Below are 20,511 nucleotides of genomic sequence, written 5' to 3' on the forward strand. Positions count from 1 at the left end.
ATTATTATTTTCTAAAGGGATCAATAATTTAAGTTTATCAGTTTTAATTTTAGTATGGTAAATATTGAAAGTTATAGCCCACACAAATAAAAGTTCTTTGGAGTCCCCAATGATTTTAAGAGTGTAAAGGGGTTCTGAGACCCTGTAATGGGAATGTAAATTTGAAGATCTTCCCTGCCCCTAGGCTAAAGTGCACCTGGAGCCTGGGGTGGGAGGCTTGTTTTTCAGTAGATACTTCTTGATTAGCCAGTGAGTCAATAAGGTTGTTACATTCTCTGAGCCAGTAGAAGGCTATATAAGCCCTGAGTGTAGCTTTGTTTTGGGGCTCACTTTGAGAAGTGTTCTGTGATTTGATGAAACTCTGGGCTAGCCATTGTCCAGAGGCCCCCCCCCCCTTTGAAACCCAGATGTTGTTTGGTATGGATGTAATGGTTGGACAGTTTGAAATCTGTTTACTTGATCTGTTTTTGTCTTGACAATTCTGTCTGTATACTTTGAAGTTCAGGGTGCTGACCTTTTTCCCCTGAACTAGGTAAAAGATACATATCTGACTGATTAAAGTAAGCTTGTTAACCCATTTTGAGTTGCTTTCCTTTATCAAAGCAGATCCAAGAACCTGTATTGGCAGCCACCCTGAGGACTCTTGGGGTGCTTGCTGCTACAAAATGGCATCAGGAACAGGATCTGCAGAGTAAAAGGAAAGTATGGGGGCTGGGATAATTGTTTGTTTCCCAGTTGTGGTAGCTGTGACTCTGTGGAGCTGTGGAGCAGGAGAGAAACATGGCCTGCATGCAGACTTCGATGAGCTGAGAGCAGGAATGGTGAGCTGCCTGCATCAGGACCTGGGCAGAAGCCAGGAACGGCTGCCGCCTGTGGGAGGAGAAGGAGCCCAGGAGTTTGGAATTCAGCCACAGGAAAAGATAAGAACTGAACAGCAAAGCAGGGGCACTGAATGTGTTTCCTGGCTGCATCCCACAGTTTGGGACCCTGGGGGAGGATGGACTTGTGACTATGGTGGGTGGGATGAAGTGCCTTGGACCCCCAAGGACCCCACCTTGTTGGTTTTGTTGCCCAGCCCCCTCTCTGTACTTGGAAGCTGGGGCTGGAGCTGTGTGAGGGGAAGGACACCCCCTCCCCCCAAGAGAACTTTATTTGAACTCTTGTTTTGAATTGAAGTGGTAATGCAACGTACTTTGTGTTTGTTTAAGGCCCAGTGGCCACTTTGGTAACTTCAGTTATGTATCTTGCAAATGTGACCTATGATTGTTAATGCTAATTCAAAAGTAAATTGTCTGTGCTATGGGCATGAAAGATCTTGGGGTGGAATGTAATGAGAATGTAAATTTGAAGATCTTCCCTGCCCCTAGGCTAAAGTGCACCTGGAGCCTGGGGTGGGAGGCTTGTTTTCCAGTAGATACTTCTTGATTAGCCAGTGAGTCAATAAGGTTGTTACATTCTCTGAGCCAGTAGAAGGCTATATAAGCCCTGAGTGTAGCTTTGTTTTGGGGCTCACTTTGAGAAGTGTTCTGTGATTTGATGAAACTCTGGGCTAGCCATTGTCCAGAGCCCCCCCCCCCTTTGAAACCCAGATGTTGTTTGGTATGGATGTAATGGTTGGACAGTTTGAAATCTGTTTACTTGATCTGTTTTTGTCTTGATAATTCTGTCTGTATACTTTGAAGTTCAGGGTGCTGACCTTTTTCCCCTGAACTAGGTAAAAGATACATATCTGACTGATTAAAGTAAGCTTGTTAACCCATTTTGAGTTGCTTTCCTTTATCAAAGCAGATCCAAGAACCTGTATTGGCAGCCACCCTGGCTACGCTTGGGGTGCTTGCCACTAGAGACCCAAAAGCTTAAGAACTGATAATCTAGCTCAATTACTTTATTGAATAGATGGTAAAAACTATGGTCTTAGAGATCAATCAGTCCAACCCCTTCATTTTACAGATGGGAAAACTGAGGCCTAGAGAGATGAATGATCTGGCATAAAGTCAATGAAAACCAAAGCCAGGGCTTGAATCCAAGGCCTCTGCTCCAAATAGTCAATAGTTCTTCTGCTTACTAGAATATGAGCTCCTTCTTGAGGAATTGTTTAACTTTTGTTTTTGTTTCCCCAGATACTTAAGCAGGTATTTAAATGAATGTTTGTTGATTGATTTACAAAATTAGTGATGGATTTATAATCACAAAAAGCTAGAAACAAACCATGTGCCCAGAGAACAGGAAATAGCTAAACAAATCTATGAGTGTGATAAAATATTATCGCACCATAATCAACACTGAAATGAAGAATTCATAGAAACATGGAGAGACTGGCACCAAGAAAGGTAGTCTGGCATAGTAACAAGAGTGCTGGACCTGGATTCAGCAAGACCTGGGTTCAAATTCCACCTGTGACACAAATTATTTAATGTCTCTAAACCTCAGTTTCCTTATCTGTAAAATGAGAGGGTAAGGCTTCTAAGGTCCCTTCCAACTATAAACTTACAATTTTATACTCTGATGCAGAGCAAAAAAACAAAACAAAAAAAAATAGACATAATGACTCAAATATAAATAATAAATATAAGTAATAAGATAATAAATGAAAACAATTCAGGACAAACACAATGGCCAATATTAGTACCAGGTTATTGAGTTTTAAACACACAGCCTTCCTTTTGATTAGAGAATGGTAAACTAAAGAGTGTAAAAGTTATATGTGCTATCAGTTAAAATTGCTATATTAGCTAGCTTAGCTTAGCTTTTTTTAATTTTTTTAATGAGAAGTCAAAATAAAAGAGGTTATTCAAGCGATATGTTTAAAATATATCAACAAAAAAGTATAATTTTATCATTGCAAGGACATCAAGACTATCTAGATGGCCTATCCCCCTGCTTTCTGAGAGAAGAGATTCTTGAGGGTCTCTGAAGGTCTTTTTTTTTTCCCCACTGATCTCCAAGAAATAATTTAGGGTCACATTTTAACACCAAGGTTAGATGTCCACAACAAAGGTAGAATATCTTGAAAGTCAAGGATCAGAGATTCAGAGATGGAAGTTACCTTACACTTATCAAGTCCAAACCCCTCTGTACAGATGAGGAAATTGAGGCAAAAAGAGGGTTAAGTGACTTGCCCAGTGAGTGTCTGAGGCAGGATTTGAACTCAGGTTTTCCTGACTCCAAGCCTAATACTCTTTTGATTGAAACACCCAGATACATAGTTGGCATTCTATAAATATTTGCTAACTATCAACAGTGATAGGACAGTAATTAAGGGCATACATTTGAAAATAGTGTTTTAGAGAACTTTCTTCAACATATGAAAGGTAAAATATTTTACTTCATTGTAAACCTAAAATGTAATGTAATGTAATGTAACAATGGCCCATTTATTTATTATTTCCAGGTTTATAAAGCACTTTTGTCATAGGAATCCTGTCAGGTAAGTAGCGAGAGCACTATTTTTCTCATTTTGCAGATGAGGAAACAGACCCTGAGAGTCCAAGGTAACAATGTATCTTTTAAGTGTGGATGCTATGAGTTGAACTCTGATCTCCTAAGTCTTACCAATATTTCTACTATTCACACTGAATGATGGTATAGTTTGATCAATTCTGAATTGGACTGGATATAAAAAGTGAAGATAAAAGGATCAGTGTCGGCCCGAAGAAAGGTTTCCAAATGGACTGCTTTGGTCACTGTGCCGTGAAGCATTTTTTACAAAGCCCTTTGATGAAGGAATAAATGGCATGCTATCAAAGTTATAAATGAGATAAAATAAGGAGGTATCTCTTGATACCTCAACAGAGACAAGTAGGATGAAACAGAAAGGCATCTAGATATTGATACCTCCCTATTTCTTGCATCAGTGATACACTGAATAATGTATCTTCCCAGTAAATAAGTAGATACATCGAATGATGAAATTGGCACTCCAACAAATCAACAGGTTATAATTAAGGGATAAATGTAATAAAATGATATTTTTATATGAGACCTATGAATTCATTGAGAAATCCCAATGAAGAAATTGTCTTGATCAGTGTAGTTTGTCAACCATTCTGCGACACTCAGAATTATGAGGTTAGGTCCCTTGCATAGGGTTGCCAAACTAATACATGCCCCAGTCCGGACTGAGCCCAGAACTTTCCTGATTCTCAGGCCAGCTCTCAATCTACATCACCATACTGCCTCTGGATAATAACTCACATATCTATAGTGATTTATTCAAAACAAAATATCCCCACTTCATAAACTGGGAAAATAAAGTCCAGAGAATTTAGATCATAGTGACCACGATCCAGTAAGGAAAAATGGGTCAGTATTACCATCCTATTTTGCAGATAAGGAGACAGAAACTCAGAGAAAGACTTGTCTACAGTTATTTTGTTGTTGTTATTGTTTGGTTGTTTCTGACTCTTTGTGATCCTATTTGGGGTTTTCTTGCAAAAATACAGGAGTGGTTTGCCATTTCCTTCTCCAGCTCATTTGACAGATAAGGAAATTGAGACAAGTAGGGTTAAGTGACTTGCCCAAGGTCACACAGCTAGTATGTGTCTGAGGCCAGCTTTGAAGGGGGGGGGGGGGGGCGCAGTCCCTTCCTGACACCAGGCCCCACACTCTATTCACTGAGCCACCTAGCTGCCCAAATTATACAGATAGTACATAGCATTTCCAGGACCTGAGTCCAGGCCCTCAGAGTCCATATCTCGTGTCTTTCCCACTAAGCTACACTGTAAGTGAGCCATAGGGTCCCTTTCAGCTCTAAAGGTCAATGTATGATTCTAGGATGAGCTTCCTCAATGGAGGCCTCCTGAGCAAAGAAAATCTCCAAGCAGGCTATGAACATGATTTTATCAAGAACAAGTCATGCCAGATTAACTTCATTTCCATTTTTTTTTTTTAAAAAGTTACTAAACTGGTAGATCAGGGAATGCCATAGACAGCTGACTCCCTATCACATGCTAGTTTTGTAGACCAGAAAAAAAAAAAATGATACCACAAGGAAGTCAATTCAGAACTGTTTGAGTGGCCAAGACCCAAAGAGGAGAATCTATTTATTAACCAATATCAACCTGATCTGCCTCAGGGTGATGGGGTAAAAAAGAGTGAGAGACCTAAGGTTACTGGGCCAAAGGAGAGATCTGCTATGGGACTTCTCTGAGGGACACTGAGCAAGCCTCTGCTTTCTCCTCAATAAGACGAGAGTTTGAACTGGCTGGCTGATTTTTGTACTGCAGTGAGTTGGTGTGGGAGGCTAGGTGCTGCAGTGGATAGAGTACTAGGCCTGGAGTTAGGAAAATTAATGGTCCTGAATTCAAATCTAGCCTCAGATGCTTACTAGCTGTGTGACCGTAGGCAAAACACTTAACCTTGTTTGCCTAAGTTTCCTCATGTGGAAACTGAGCTAGAGAAGGAAATGGCAAACCATTCTAGTGTCTCTGCCAAGAAAACCCCAAATGGGATCACAAAGAATCGGACAGGATTGAAAAGGCTGAACAACAAAGAAGTCAGGGATTGTGTCATTTTCAGTCTCCATCTCCCAAGAATATAGGACCTTACACACTGTAGTTACTAAGTGTTTATTGAATGGAATGGAATTGGAAAAGGAGGAAAGCAAAAATGATGGAGGGGAGGAAAAAATGAAATGAAAATAGAAGAGTCAGACATGACTGAAAGACAACTGAACAAAGTTCTCTGATGTCCTTAAAGTTTATGTGTGTATACACACACACACACACACACATATTATGTATGTGTATATACCCACATGTATATATACACACCTACATATACAGATATACTCAGACACATTTATGTATATAAGTGTGTGTATACGTATGTATATATAGATAAATGTATATCTAATATCTATATACACATACATATGCATACATCACATATACATATATTATATGTTATTTCTACATATAACTGCTAGCTATTAAATAATTCAAAATGGGAAAGGGGAGGAGTCAACACATAGTTAACACTGGATGAGAGAGAAAAAAACATACCTTGAAAGGCTCAAATCTTAGGTCAGATCTAATAAGATAAGATTTAATAAGAATAAAGGTAAAAGTCTTAAGGCCTAGATTTTTTTTTTTTAAGTACAAGATAGGTGAGGCTTCTGGATAGTTTTTCAGAAAAAAAAAATACTGAACTTTTACTAGACACTTGCCCATGTCTAATATACTTATAAGGCTGCACTGAGAGACATACAAACACCTAGGTCTAATATGGCCACAGCCCTGTTGTTCCCCTCCCTGGCCAGACCACATCTGGAGCAATGTGTCCAATTCTAGGCACCACATTTTAGAAGGGACCTTGATAAGTTTGAAAGGGTCCAAGGAGGGCGTGTGAAGGGCCTGGACACTGCCATATAAGGAACTGCGGATGTTCAACCCAGAAAAAAGATGTGGGGGTGGGGGTGGTGCAAGGAGAACAGAGACACATCCAGAAGACATGAAGGGCAGCCAAAGCAGGCCTCAGAACAACAGATGGAATTTGGATGGGGTAGATTTGAGACTCATTGTTAGAATGTCCTCTCCCCTCACTTCTCTAGGAATTCCTAGCTCTACTGAAGGTTTACTTTAAGCGCCACCTTATTCAGGAGGCCTTCCTGATCTTCTCATGCCCCTCACCTGTTTACCCCAACCCCTAGAAACTTCTTTGTATATATTTTAAATTTACTTATCTGTATCCATGTTGTTTCCCCCAGTAGGCTATAAGTTTATTGAAGGCAGAAACTTATCATTTTTGTCTTTATAGTAGTCCCAGTAACTACATAGTACACAAGGGAGCAGGGTATGTACCTGTGTCCCACGATGGCAGTGAACAGACTACTCCCCAGAAAACACTACTTTGGGTTTTGTCTTTTTTTTGGTTTTGGTTTTTTTGGAGTCAATCAGGGTTAAGTGACTTACCCAGGGTCACACAGCTAGTGTCTGAGGCAGATTTTAACTCAGTCCCTCCAAACTCAAGGGTCTGTGCTCTAACCATTGTGATACCTAGCTGCCCAGAACAAACTTGTCTGGAACACCAAAACCTTAGAGTCCTCCTAGAAGGAGCTGTGGAAACAGCAGAAGGATATTTTATCAACCCTAAAGATGATCAGAGTTCAATTCTAACATAAAGTCCAAAGTCAACTTCCTAATAAGTAGAGCTACTTAAAAGTGAAATAGAGGGGGCAGCTAGGTGTCACAGTGGACAGGGCACTAGCCCTGGGGCCAGACTGGAATTCAGCTCTTCACCCCAGGCCCAGCGCTCTGATCACTGAACCATCAGCTGCTCTGGGTAATAGGATGGTACCTGTTATAGACAGACCTCTTTTCAGCAGCAGTTTGGTTCAATGGCTTCTGTGATCTCTGAAGTCCCTTTCATAGATCTAAGAGTAGGAGATTCTGAGCTGGAAGGAACTTAGAACCATAGCACACAAAATGTTTGAACTGAACAGTATCTGAGGGAGAGTTTAGGCTGCCTCCCTTATTCCATAGCCCAGGGGAAGGGAAGTTGTTTGTGTCCAATGAGCCACTGGATCTTGTTCATCTCTTGTTTGTAAGCAGTTGTTTGCATGTTGTCTTCTCTTAGACTGTGAGCGTCTTCAGGGCAGGGTCTGTCTTTTGCCTCTCTTTGTACCCCTGGCACTTGGCACAGTGGCTGGCATTGAAAAGCGCTGGCTCCTTCCAGATCCCTTATCAAGTGAACATTGCTCTCTGACCTGAACTTTAGAAGCTGTAATTAAGAATCAATGTCAACTCGAAGCCTTCCTCTGTCCTCTGCAGCACCTTTCATGCGCTAAAAGGTTGGGCCTATGATGCAGTTCATTTTCCTGGATCACTAATTCATCTTCCAAGTCCCTCAGGACCACTGCAGGCAAATGGTCTGATACATGCACAGGCAGGATGCTTTTATGCTACTTGGGCAACAGCCTCCTTTCATGTTCCTGTTGATTTCAGCATACCCTGACAGTCTATGAATGCCTGGATAAGGGAGCCAGGAGACCTGGGTTCCAGTTCCAATTCTTCCCTCAATTCACTCAGTGACCTTGGACAAGTCATTCCACTTCTTGAGGTGATAGTTTCATCCTCTAAAAACTGAAGGGATTGTACACGACAAGCTTCTAAGGGTCCTTCCAGAGCTAATATGACTAAGTCTAAGTGTAAGCATTAAACACTAAGTTTTTTTTTTTGAGGGGGGGAAATAACAGAAAACCTTTTTTTCCAAATTAGATATATGACATTTAAATAAATTAGTAAGATTCATAAATTAGTAATTTACTAATTAGCAATTACAAGTATTAGTTTTATAATTAGTAAATTAGTGCAGACAGAATACACCCTAACTACAAAAGCCAGGAGGATGATTGTGTATCCTGAACTACATTGTCTTTCCATTTAATAGAAATATGGCATTATACTTTTTAAAGATACCAGATGACCCTGGGCAAGTCAGTTACTTAACCCTGTTTGCCTCACTTTCCTCATCTGTAAAATGAGCTGGAGAAGAAAATGGCAAATCACTCCAGTATCTTTGCCAAGAAAACCCCAAATGGGGTCACAAAAGGTCCACGACTAAAACAACTCACCAACAAGTTCCCTAAGATTTTTCTTTGTCCATGGACAGTTCTGTCCTTGTCTATCTCTTGGTAAGTGTCCTGAGTTTTGCATAATCATCAGTTGGGAGAGGGTCAGTGTGTTGCTGGCTCAGTGAGCAAAGTAGGAAAAGGGAGCGGTTATATAATCATGTCAGGAGTCAGAAACCCTGAGCTTACAGCTTAGCTAGGCCTGCTAGAGCTGTGTGACTCAGGAAAAGTCCTTCCCCTCCCTCACCCTCCTTTCCTTATCTTGGAAAGAGGACAAAAATTCCTGCCTCTCCCTCGGGGCTGTTATGAGATCAAAAGAGATAAAGTTTATAAAAGCACTTTGGACACCCTGTGTGGATGAAAGGTGGAGTTTCCTGAATAGGGTGCCACTCCCATCTTCCTCTCTCAAGCCTCAGTTTCTACATCTATGGAAGGAGAGTCAACTAAATGGTTTTTAAGGGACCTTCTCATTTTAAGACCAACACCTGAGATAGCAAAGACCTGAACATTCATGAGTGATGGAATCTTGTTTAACGTCAAAGCTGATGGTACCTGCAAGTGGCAGGTGAGTACCTAGGTAAACTAGGGATACTGCTTTCATGGAGGGAGACTTAATCCAGGGAAGAGCTCAATCAGAAAAACTATCTATTCCAGCAGAGATTAGCATGCCCTTGGTCCCAAGAGATCTTTTTGAATCCATAATGATGATAATAAAAATATTCATAACTATCATTTACATAACTTTAATATTTGCAAGGCTCTTTACAATTATTGCCTCATTTTATCCTCACAACAGTCTTGGGAGATAAGCACTATTGCTGTTGTTGTTCAGTCATTTTTCAGGCATGTCTGACCCTTCATGACCCCATTGGAAATTTTCTTGGCAAAGAAACTGGAGTGATTTGTCATTTCCTTCTTCAGTAGACTAAGGCAAAGATTAAGTGACTAACCCAAGGTCACACAGCTAGTAAATGTCTGAATCCAAATCTGAACTCAGGTCTTCCTGACTCCAGGTCCAGTGCTCTATCCACAGTCCTACCTAGCTACTTAAATCATAGCATTTAGAGCTATAAACAACAGTACTGATCATCTACTCCAACCACATCATTTTAGAGATGAGGAAATTAAGGGCCAGGGAAAGAACTTGACCAAAATTACATTGGTAGTCAAAGAGCATACAGAATTTGAAATCAGTTCTTCTAATTACAAATGAGTGTGTGGATTTTTTCCCACAGCCAGTACAAAGGCACTGAAATTAGAGGTGAAACTATGAATTAGAGAAAGCAGTCAGACCAATACAACAGGATCCTAAAATATATAGAATAGAAAGGTAGAAAGAGGAGAGGTGGCCCATATTGATCTTTAGGAAAATCATTTGGCATCGATGTGGAGGACAGATTGGAAAAGAGTAAAACTTGGAGCAGGAAAACCAATTAAGAGGTGACTGAAACAGTCTGGGGAAGGGGACCCGAACTAAGGTGATGCTTGTGTGAATGGAGACAAAGAGATGTAAGAGATATACTGGAGGTAGAAATGACAAGATTGGGTATTTGATTAGATATGTGAGGTGCCTTCCTCAAATCTCTGCCCACACCAATCCATCCTCTACTCAGCCACTAAAAAGCTTTTCCTAAAACTCAAGTCTGGTCATGTCAGACCCTCACCTACCCACTCAATAAACTCCAGTGGCTTCCCATCACTTCCAGGAAGAAATACAAAATACTCTGTATGACATTCAAAGCCCTTCCTAAGCCAGGCTCACTCCTACCTTTCTCATCTTCTTATGACTTATTCACGACATAAGTTCTTTGATCCAATGACACTGGCCTCCTGGCTGTTCCACAAACAAAACCCTCCATCTCTCAGCTCCCCCATACTTGGAACACTCTCTGTCCTCTGCTCTGCTTACTGACCTTCCTGGCTTCTTTAAGTCCCAACTAAAACCCAATCTTCTACAGGAAGACTCCTCTAACCCCTCTTAAATACAGTGCTTTTCATCTTTTAATTATTTCCTATGTATCCTATATATAGCTTTCTTTGTATATATTTATTTGCTTATTGTTTCGCCCACTAGATTGTAAGGTTTTTGCCTCTGTTTATATCCCCAGCACTTAACACATTTCCTGGGACATGGTATGTGATTAAAAAATGTTTACAGAATTGAATCAAAATGACACCGAGGTTGTTCTTGAAAGATGGTACCACCCTGAGTAGATTGGGGAATGCAGTTCATTTTTTTTGGTGGGGGGATGGGGAATGATGAATTTGTTTTGGACATATTAAGCTGGAAATGGCCAATAAGCAGCTGGTGATGTAGGATGGAATACAGGAGAGTCATAGATCTGAGGGTCATTTGCATAGAGAAGATGTTAGCTGATGAGATCACCAAATGAGAGAACATGGAGAGAAGGCCCAAGACAGGACATGAATGAAGATCCATTACAAGAACCTTCTCATTATGTGGCCAAAGTATTTAAGCTTCAGCTTTAGTATTTGACCTTGCAGTGAAAAGTTTGAATTAGTTTCTTCATGTATTGACTGATTTGATCTCCTTTGCTTTCCAAGGACTCTCAAAAGACTTCTCTGGTACCACAATTCAAAAGTGGTTCTCAGTTTTCCTTAGAGTCCAATTATCATAGCCAGACATTGCTACTGGAAAAACCATAGCTTTGTTGGAAAGGTGATGTCTCTGCTTTTTAGCATGCTGTTCAGATTTGGCGTAACTTTCCTTACAAAGAGCAAGCATCTTTTAATTTCACAGCTGCAGTTGCCATCTGCAGTGATCTTTGAGCCCAAGAATACAAAACCTGACCCTGCTTCCATTTCTTCTTCCTCTCTTTGCCAGGAAATTAAGGAACCAGTTGCCAAGATCTTAGTTGGTTTGTGTGTGTGTGTGTGTGTGTGTGTGTGTGTGTGTGTTAAGCTTCAAGCTAGTGTTTTCTTTTACCGTCATCAAGAGGCTTCTTAATTCCTCTCAAAAAGGATAGGGGTTGAAAAAAGGCCATTTAATTTGGCAATTAAGAGGTCGTTAGTAAATATGGAAAAAAAACACTGCAATTGAATGATGAATGTCAGATTGGAGAAGGCTGAGAGGAAAGTGAAGGAGAGGGAGAAAAAAGGCACAGCAATAGATACCTTTTTCAAGAAGTTTAGCTGAAAAGTGAAAGAAATACAGGATGATACCTAGAAGGAAAGGTAGGATCTAGTGAGAGTTTGAGTTTTTTTTAAAGTCACTCAGAATATGAAAAAAAATCTCAGAGGTCAAATAGTCTACCTCCAGGGATGGGGAACTTGCAGCCTCTAGGCCACATGTGGGCCTCTAGGTCCTCAAGTGCGGCTGTTTGACTGAACCTCCTAAGGATTTGTTCTGTGAAGTTTGGATTTGGTCAAAGGGCCACACTGAGGATCTAGAGGGCCACATGTGGCCTTGAGGATGCAGGTTCCCCACCCCTGGGTCCTGGACCCAAACAGAGATCTCCTTCACAACACCCTTGCTTAAAGACCTCAAGGGAGAGGGAAGGCTTACATTTAGATAATTCTAATTATTAGGAAGAATAATGATATACTGGTGTGCTTCCAGAAGATAGTAACCAGGATGGTAAAGGGACTTGCAATCATGCTATATGAAGATCAGTTGGAGCCTGGAAAAGAGAAGATTTGAAGAGGGTTAGGGAGAGGAGACAGGTGAGCTTTCATTCCTTCTCCCTCTGATCTTCTACAGCATTTTGTTGGGTATGAATCTGATGTATTTTTACACAATTATAGTCATCTGGTTTTGTGACCTATTTCCAGACTCCTAACTACTTCCTTTTGTTCTCTGGTGCCCAACACTGTACTCTGCACAAAGAATATTTTTTAAATGTTATTCTATTGATTAAATTTGCTTGTGAATTCAAAAGATCATTGGCCAAATCTGATTTTTTAACTGCCATCAAAAGTGAGAAGAAACTGTTAGGTAGTAGTAAGTCCCCAGGATGGAAGACAGAACACCTGGGTTTGGATCGGCAGGACCTTTTCCCATGTTTAATGAACTCTGAAATTCTATTGTTCAATGATCCTAAGATCCTGCCAAACACCAACAATCCTTGATTCTAGGCATGGAATTAAAAAAAAAAAAAAAAGCAAAAAGGAAGCCAAAAATCATTCAGCTTTGGCAGAAGCCATAAAATAGATTTGCTTTCTGATTTTCCTTCCTTATGCTTGACCAAGGCATGATAAGGTGTTCACTGTAAGAGCCAGAGAGAAGTGGCCCCAGGGGCAGCCTAGGCATCAAACAAACCAGTTTGTGATTGAAGCTTTCCAGTAACACATTCTCCTATGGAACCATAGGACTTCAGAGCTAGAGAAGATCTTAGTATCAGAGAAACCTAGAACATTAAAGATGGAAGGAATTTGTTGTTGTTGTTGAGTCATCATAGTCACGTCCAATTCTTCATGAACAATTTGGGGTTTTCTTGGCAAAGTCACTGGGGTAGTTCACCATTTCCTTCACCATAGAAGGAACTTTAGAGCTTTTTCCTTTTTTTAAAGACCAGATCTGTGATTCTCATCAATGAGTGAACTCCCAGTGTGGGAATTTCCTCTGCTGATACAGATTGGCAAGGAAGCTAGAGCATTTTATTAGTTTCCTGGGTCACTTAAAGATTAAACTACTTGTCCAGGGTCACATATGTAGTACATGTCAAAAGACAGGGGTTGACCTGAGGTCTTCCTGATTTCAAGGCTAGCCACTCACTATCTTTGTTAGAATCATGGAACCATGTTAGAAATAGAGGGGACTTAAGAGATCAGTGAAAATCATACAGAGAAAGAGAAGGAAGGAAGGACTATCATTTAATCCAACCTCTTCATTTTACAAATAAGGAAACTGAAGTCCACAGAGGTTGAATAACTTTCTCAAGGTCACACAGTTAGCAACAGGCCAGAACTAGATCCAAAGACCTCTGACCCCAGAGCCAATCAGTTAACCAATAAGCATTTATTAAATGCTTACCACGTGCCAGACACTGTGCTAAATGCTAAGGATACAAATAAAGGCAAAAGACAGACCCTGCTCCAGAGGAGCTCACTTTCTAAGAGAAGAGACAATATACAAATAACCATGGGCAAGCAAGCTATGTACAGGATGACATGGAAATAAATAACAGAAAGAAGTCACTAGAATTAAGAGGGATTGGAAAAGGTTGCCTGAAAAAGGTAGATTATAGCTGGACTTGAAGAAGCCCAGAAGGTGGAGATGAGGAGGGAAGTATTCCAGGCATGGTATCACAGCCAGTGAAAATGAAAATTCCCAGAGTTGGGAGATAAGGTGTCTTAAGAGGAACGGCTAGGAGGCCAGCATCACCAGATGGCAGGGGACAAAGACAGGACAATTGTTACAGGGAGGTGGGGTATCTTAATGCAAGAAGGGTGGGAAATTGGGAGTGCAGATTATGAAGGACTTTGAATGCCAAACAGCATTTTATATTTGATCCTGGAGGTGATTGGGAGCAACTAGAATTTAATTAGGTTTTATCTTGGCCTTTTTGTAACCAGAAGCTGTTAGATCTGCATAGCTCTTTCATTTGGAGCTAATTCAGATCATTGGAACAAGCTGGGCTGGGGCGGCTAGGTGGCACAGTGAATAGAGCAGCAACCCTGGAGTCAGAAGGACCTGAGTTCAAATCCAGCCTCAGACACTTAACACAAAAACTAGCCATGTGACCTTGGGCAAGTCACTTAACCCCAGTTGCCCTCCAAAAAGAAAAAAAAAAGAAAGCAAAAGGAACAGGCTGGGATAAAGTTTAGCCTTGTATGATCTGTAAATAAAGAGTTTGTTTTGCAAGTAGATCATTGAATCCAAAATGTTTATAAGACAATTAAACCACTTAACACTAGACCAACATATCCTTGCAGGTGATGTGATGTAACCAAGGGGTGGGGAACCTGCGACCTCAAGGCCACATGTGGCCCTCCAGGTCCTCAAGTGCAACCCTTGGACTGAATCCAACTTGAGGATCTAGAGGGCCACATGTGGCCTCAAGGTTGCAGGTTCCCCACCCCTGGAACTTTAACCTGTGCCAGTTCTCTTCCCACTGTACTGTAATACTAAGCCTCTTGTTTTACAGGAGGAACTGCAGATCAAGGAGGAAAAGAGATCTATATATGCAGCCCTAGATCACCAATTGCCTGTTGGACAATTTGAACTGGAGGCCTCAGAGACATCTCCAACTCAACATGTCCAGTTAGAATCACAGTTAGAATCATAGATCAGGTCTTTAAAAAAATAGAAAAAGTTCTAAAGTTCCTTCTATGGAGAAGGAAATGGTGAACTATTCCAGTGTCTTTGCCAAGAAAATCCCAAATTGGTCATGAAGAATTTGACATGACTGAAATGACTCAACTCATTATCTCTCCCCTAGAACCCACCCCTCTTCTGAACTTCCTTTTTACTGTTGAGGGCACCACCATCCTTTCAGTCACCTGGGTTCACAACCTCCATGGAATCTGTAACTCTTCACTCACCCAATATAACCAGTCAGCTGCAAATCCTATCCTTCCTACCTCCAGTCTCTCTTGTGTCTTTTGTCTTCTCACTGATAGTCATCAACCCTAATTCAGTCCCTTATCAAACCAGACTATTGCATTAGCCTTCTAAATTGTCTCTCAGCCTCAAGTCTCTCTCTACTCCAATCTATCTTCTACACTGCAACCAAAGTGATTTTCCTAAAGAAAAGTTCTGATCATGTCACCCCATTCAATAAATTCCAATAGCTGTCATTACCTCTAGGCTCAAATAGATATGTATGTGTGTAGATAGATAGATAGATAGATAGATGTGGGGGGGGGGTAATGGGGGCGTGTGTGTATGCACACACATATATTACTATATACTATATGTATGTATATATACCTACATACTATATCCTATATGTACACATACATATATACATATACACACATATTACTATATATTATATGTCTATACCACATATTATTACTGTATATACTATATATTACTATTTACTGTATGTATGTATAAGTATATGCTATATAGACTATATACTGTATGTATATGTGTATATGCTGTATATACAATATATTATTACTATATATACTATATTTATGTATATGTGTATACTACATATTATTATATACTATATGTATGTATATATGCATACATATATACATACATATATATTCCTCTGTTAAGCATTTAGAGCTCTTTACGACTGGAATACATCCTAATTTCCCATGCTTTTTGTATACCACTCTCCTTCATATACACTGTGGTCCAATCGAATTGGCTTTCCCCACACACGACAATCTATCTTCCATCTCCACACCTTTGCACAGGCTGTCCTCCACACCGATGATGTTCTTCTGTTCCAACCTCTTGACATTCCTGGTTTCTTTCAAGATTCAGTTCCTGTGCTATGTTTTGCATCCCCGGTCTTCTCCCATCTCTCCCCAATTCCCCACCAGCTGGTATTTTCTTTTCCTCCTCTCCAAGGTTACCTCATGTATTTTGCATATATGTGTAAGTTCTTTCGTCCATTAAAATGTGAAGGTAGGAACTGTTCCTCTTTTCTGTATCCTTGCCTGGTATACAATAGGTATTTAATATATGCTTATTGATTGATTAACCCAGAGTCATACAGAGGGGTCAGTCAGTGACAAAGCCAAGCACAGAACTGGTCTCTTATACCCAAGGCCAGGGTAAAAAAATACTCATCTCCTCATCTCTACTGCTTTCTTTTTCGGGGGGGCGAGGGGAGATAATAATAACACCTATTTCACAGAGTTGTTGTGAAAATCAAATGAGATAATATTTGCAAAAGCACTCAGTACATCGTCTGGCACTGTACTAAATAATTGCTTATTCTCTTTCTTCTTTTCTTTTCTCCCTTAGAATGGACAATAGAAACTAGATGATTGGCCAAGCAACCATTACACACTGGGGAAGCAAAACCCTTTTATCACCAACTACAGTGACTCCCATTTCCACAGCATTTAAGGGCAAACAGAGTTCCCCCATCACAACAAACCTGGGAGGGAGGGAGGTAACTGAATAGTTATGCCTCAGAGGAAAATGAGGGACCAGAAAGGGTCCTCACCAGAGCCAACTTAGTATCAGGCTTGGAACTCTACTCCTCCTCTCCCCATTCTACTTCCTGTAAAGAACATATATCTTTCGGGGGTGGCTAGGTGGCACAGTGAGTCAGGAGGACCTGAGTTCAAATTTGGCCTCAGACACTTAATACAAATACTAGCCATGTGACCTGGGGCAAGTCACTTAAGCCCAATTGCCCTCCAAAAAGCAAAAAAAAAAATCTTTCTAAGACACTACGTACCCACATCACCAGTCTTGTTGCTGTTGTTCACCCTTCCATCTCAAAGAGCACCAATGACCTGCCAAGGGTGTGAAGTGGATTTAATGGAGATAGAGTTTAGAGGCTAAGGTCACCCACCACATTAAGAGTCTACCCCTTCACATGGACATTCATTGGCCCTTATTCCTCATAGGCAAACTGTAATGCAGAGTCACTGTGAATAACCTTGTGTAAGCTTCATTGAAGACATGAAAGTTCACAGAGCCATCCCCAGCACTTAACAATTTGTCTCTAGCTTCTCCCTCTTTCCCAAAGCATAGAACCAGTAAGCAAAGGAATGTTCCTGTCCTAAAGCAACTTCCTAAGCAGGATTTCTCCAGGGCACCTCCTGCCACCAAAGCCTAAGGTTCAATCTTCAGGGTCACAGTGCAGGAACTGACTTTTCCCCTAATCTGAGCTCTACTCCATATGGATTAGGTAGAACTAATATCACTTTAACCACAGTACAGCAAGAATATGATTCTCTATATTACTGAATTATAAGCAAAAAAATGTTTGAATTTATTGTTGTTTCCATGGTACCTTTTCCTTTTCTTACTCATTCCCACATTCAGAAGCACTTTAAATTTTTGGCTAGAAAAGGACTCAGAAGTCATTTGGTCTGGGGCGGCCAGGTGGCTCAGCGAGTAAGGGTACCGGCTCCAGTGTTGGGACGACCTGGAGATCGAATTCCGGGCTCAGACACTCAGCACCACACCCAGAAATAACTGGCCATGTAACCTTGAGCAAGTTACTTAACCCCGATTGCTTAAAAAAAAAAAAAAAAAAAAGAAGTCATTTGGTCTAACCTGTGCTGGATACGTATTCCCCTCTATAACATATCTATTCCTGAGCTTTCCCTGAACCGAAGGAGAGAGAAATCTGATCTCTATCCTGAATTCTAGTCTCTCATCTGGTTACCAACTTCTGGACAGCTCTATTTAGATGTCTCATGGGCATCTCAAACTCAACATTTCCAAAGCAGAACACATTGTCCTACCCTTCCTTCAAACTTCGCTTTTTCTGTTGAGGCTAACATAGAATACAGAACTATGTTTTGTATGACTTCACATATATAATAGATATCATATATTGCTTGCCTTCTCAATGAGTAGGGGAGGGGCAGGTGGAAGGGAGAGAATAAAGAGTTCAAAATTTTCAAAAATGAATGGTAATTTTGCATGTAATTGAGAAATATTTAACAAAATATATAAAAATATAGAAGAAAAAATTGTGTAAATACTTGTTGACTTGCCTTAAATAATTCCACCTCAGAGTTTCTGAGTTTCACTCTTGTTTCTCTCCTTTCTTTGTCATGTTTAAAGTACACGTGTATCCTCCTCAACCCCTTTTTCTCCTCCCCCTTTTATTTTCCTACTTTTGTGCTATCACCTCAAGAAACAAAACAAAACAGAAAATTTCTCAATTCTATTTGATCCCGACCCTGTTACTAAGTGGTTAGTGATGTATTAGTAGTGTTATCTCCATCAAAGAAAAGAAAGATCTAAAGTCTAGAAATAAAACTAAACTTACTTTTTTTTTTTTTGCTTTTTGGAGGGGGGAGGGCAAGGCAATTGGGGTTAAGTGACTTGCCCAAGGTCACATGGCTAGTGTGTCAAGTGTCTGAGGTCAGATTTGAACTCAGGTCCTCCTGACTCCAGGGTCAGTGCTCTATTCTCTGTACCACCTAGCTGCCCCTTAATTTTTTTTTAATAAAAAGGTCACTGTTCTCTGACAATTAGCAGGTGCATTACCCTGGGCAAGTTATTTTACTTGAGCCTTGGGGGATTTTCTGTTAGGCAGGTAGGTGACATATTGGATGTATAGAGCCCTGGACCTCAAATCATGAAGAAAGTAAGTTCAGATTCAATCTCAAACACTTACTAGCTTTATGATCCCATTCAACCACTTAATCTCTCTGTGCCTCAGTTTCCTCATCTGTAAAATAAGGAAGTGGGATTTGACAGCCTCTAAGTTCCTTTCTACATGATGCTATGATCCCTTCCAGATTCCACACAAGTCTTCATGTCCCTTTGGTCATCTAATTAAATCTGCTTTTCCTACTCAGGACAAAAATAAGTTATGTTTAATTTTATTCAGCAAACATTAATTTTGCCATGTGATAGGAAGATAGGAACAGAATGTTTTCAGGGAGTTTCTAATCTAAACACATGAAGAGGGTCCTTCCCACCGTGGGGTGGGAATACAAGAGATGTCACATTATGGGCATGGAACAGAGAAGGGAGCACACTTGGCCCCTTCCATGCTGCACAGGCTGTCTCCAGCCCCCAAACAGGCTATGTTCCAAGATTTCTTTTGGGAGTGCACCTTATGGTGCTCTGTGATACAAGAGACAGTAAAATAAGTGCAAAAGAGAGATCAAAAAGTACTATGAGAAATTTAAGGCACTTTCATGGGGAAATGGGAGGGAGAGAAAAGGAAATATGGTGTAATGGTAAGAGAATTTGAAGATCTTCCCTGCCCCTTAACAGGCCTCACTTGGAACCCATCAAGAGAAGCTTGCTTAGGGGAGGCTTGTTTTTCAGAAAGGCCCACATCTTGTTGCTTTGTAATTAGGCAGTGGGTCATGAAGTTTGCTTTGTCCTCTGACCCTGAGGTGATATTTTGCTTTGGGGCTCACTTATGGGAAGAGTTGTGTGATTTGGTCAGATGAGACTGGGCAGTCATTGAGCCCCCCAGCTTTGAAAACACAAATGTTGGTGCTTCTCTCTCTGGTAACTAGCGCTGTATATATGTAATGGTCAGACAGTTAGAAGTCCTGTCTGTTGGTCTGTTGAATTGTGTTATTTTCTCTATATTTTTTGTCTGCTTATAATTTGTTTGTATTTTCTGAAGTTCAGGTTGCTGACTTTTTCCCCTGAACTAAGTGAATGAGATTTATATATGTTTGATTAAAGTAAGATTAACCCATTCTGAGTTGCTTTCCTTTAGAAAAGCAGATCAAAGAACCTGTGCCAGCAGCCTTCCTGGGTATGCTAGGGGGCTTGCTGTTACAGATGGTCTGAGAAAGCTTCTTGGAAGAGGTGGCTTGAGGGAAGGGGGAGACTTCAGGCCACATCAATTACTGCTAGGGTACGTAAGTAGATGGGCAGAAACAGGAAGGGGAAAGAGGAGCATGGCTGATAGAGCAATCTAGTTTGGCTGACACTAAAAGTACCCATGGGGAAATCATATAAAATCAGAGCTTAGATCTTAAAGGGATTTTAGGGATCATCTAATCCAAACTCCTCATATCACAGAAGGAAATGGGCTCAAAGATGTTGAATAATTTGTCCAAGGACACACAACTAACAGCACATGCAAGAATCAAACCTAGATCTTCTGACTCCAGGACTCAAGTTCTTTCCAACACAGCACAAATTAAATCTGGAGAACTGGAGTGGAATCATTCATCCATTCCAACAAATCAAGTTCTCCTGTATGCTGAGTATTGTGCTCAATGATGCCAAAGAGAAAACAGTTCCCGAACTCACAAAGGTTACAGTCTAGTAACCACACTGTGGAAATCCTTGAATTTCAAGGTCAGCAATGCAATTTTTTCCCCTGTTTGGGTTAGTCACTAGCATAGTG

General features: G+C 40.6%; 1 protein-coding gene across 3 annotated transcripts in view; it reads right to left on the reverse strand.

Moving 5' to 3' along the window:
- The window catches only part of LOC138173639 (sphingolipid delta(4)-desaturase/C4-monooxygenase DES2-like), a 72,859-nt gene that overhangs the window by 44,131 nt on the left and 8,217 nt on the right, over positions 1 to 20,511 (reverse strand). Inside the window, exon 2 of one of the 3 annotated variants that reach the window (XM_069103689.1) lies at positions 16,903 to 16,960. The exons of the other annotated variants lie outside the window; for them this stretch is intronic. The gene's annotated coding sequence lies outside the window, so the exon portion shown is untranslated. The remainder of the gene's footprint in view (positions 1 to 16,902; positions 16,961 to 20,511) is intronic. 3 annotated transcript variants of the gene reach the window in all.

This window comes from Petaurus breviceps, unplaced genomic scaffold, assembly GCF_028583685.1.
Source record: "Petaurus breviceps papuanus isolate PSGF00001 unplaced genomic scaffold, PetGlider_PUasm1.0 63, whole genome shotgun sequence".
NCBI classification, from domain to species: Eukaryota; Metazoa; Chordata; class Mammalia; order Diprotodontia; family Petauridae; genus Petaurus; species Petaurus breviceps.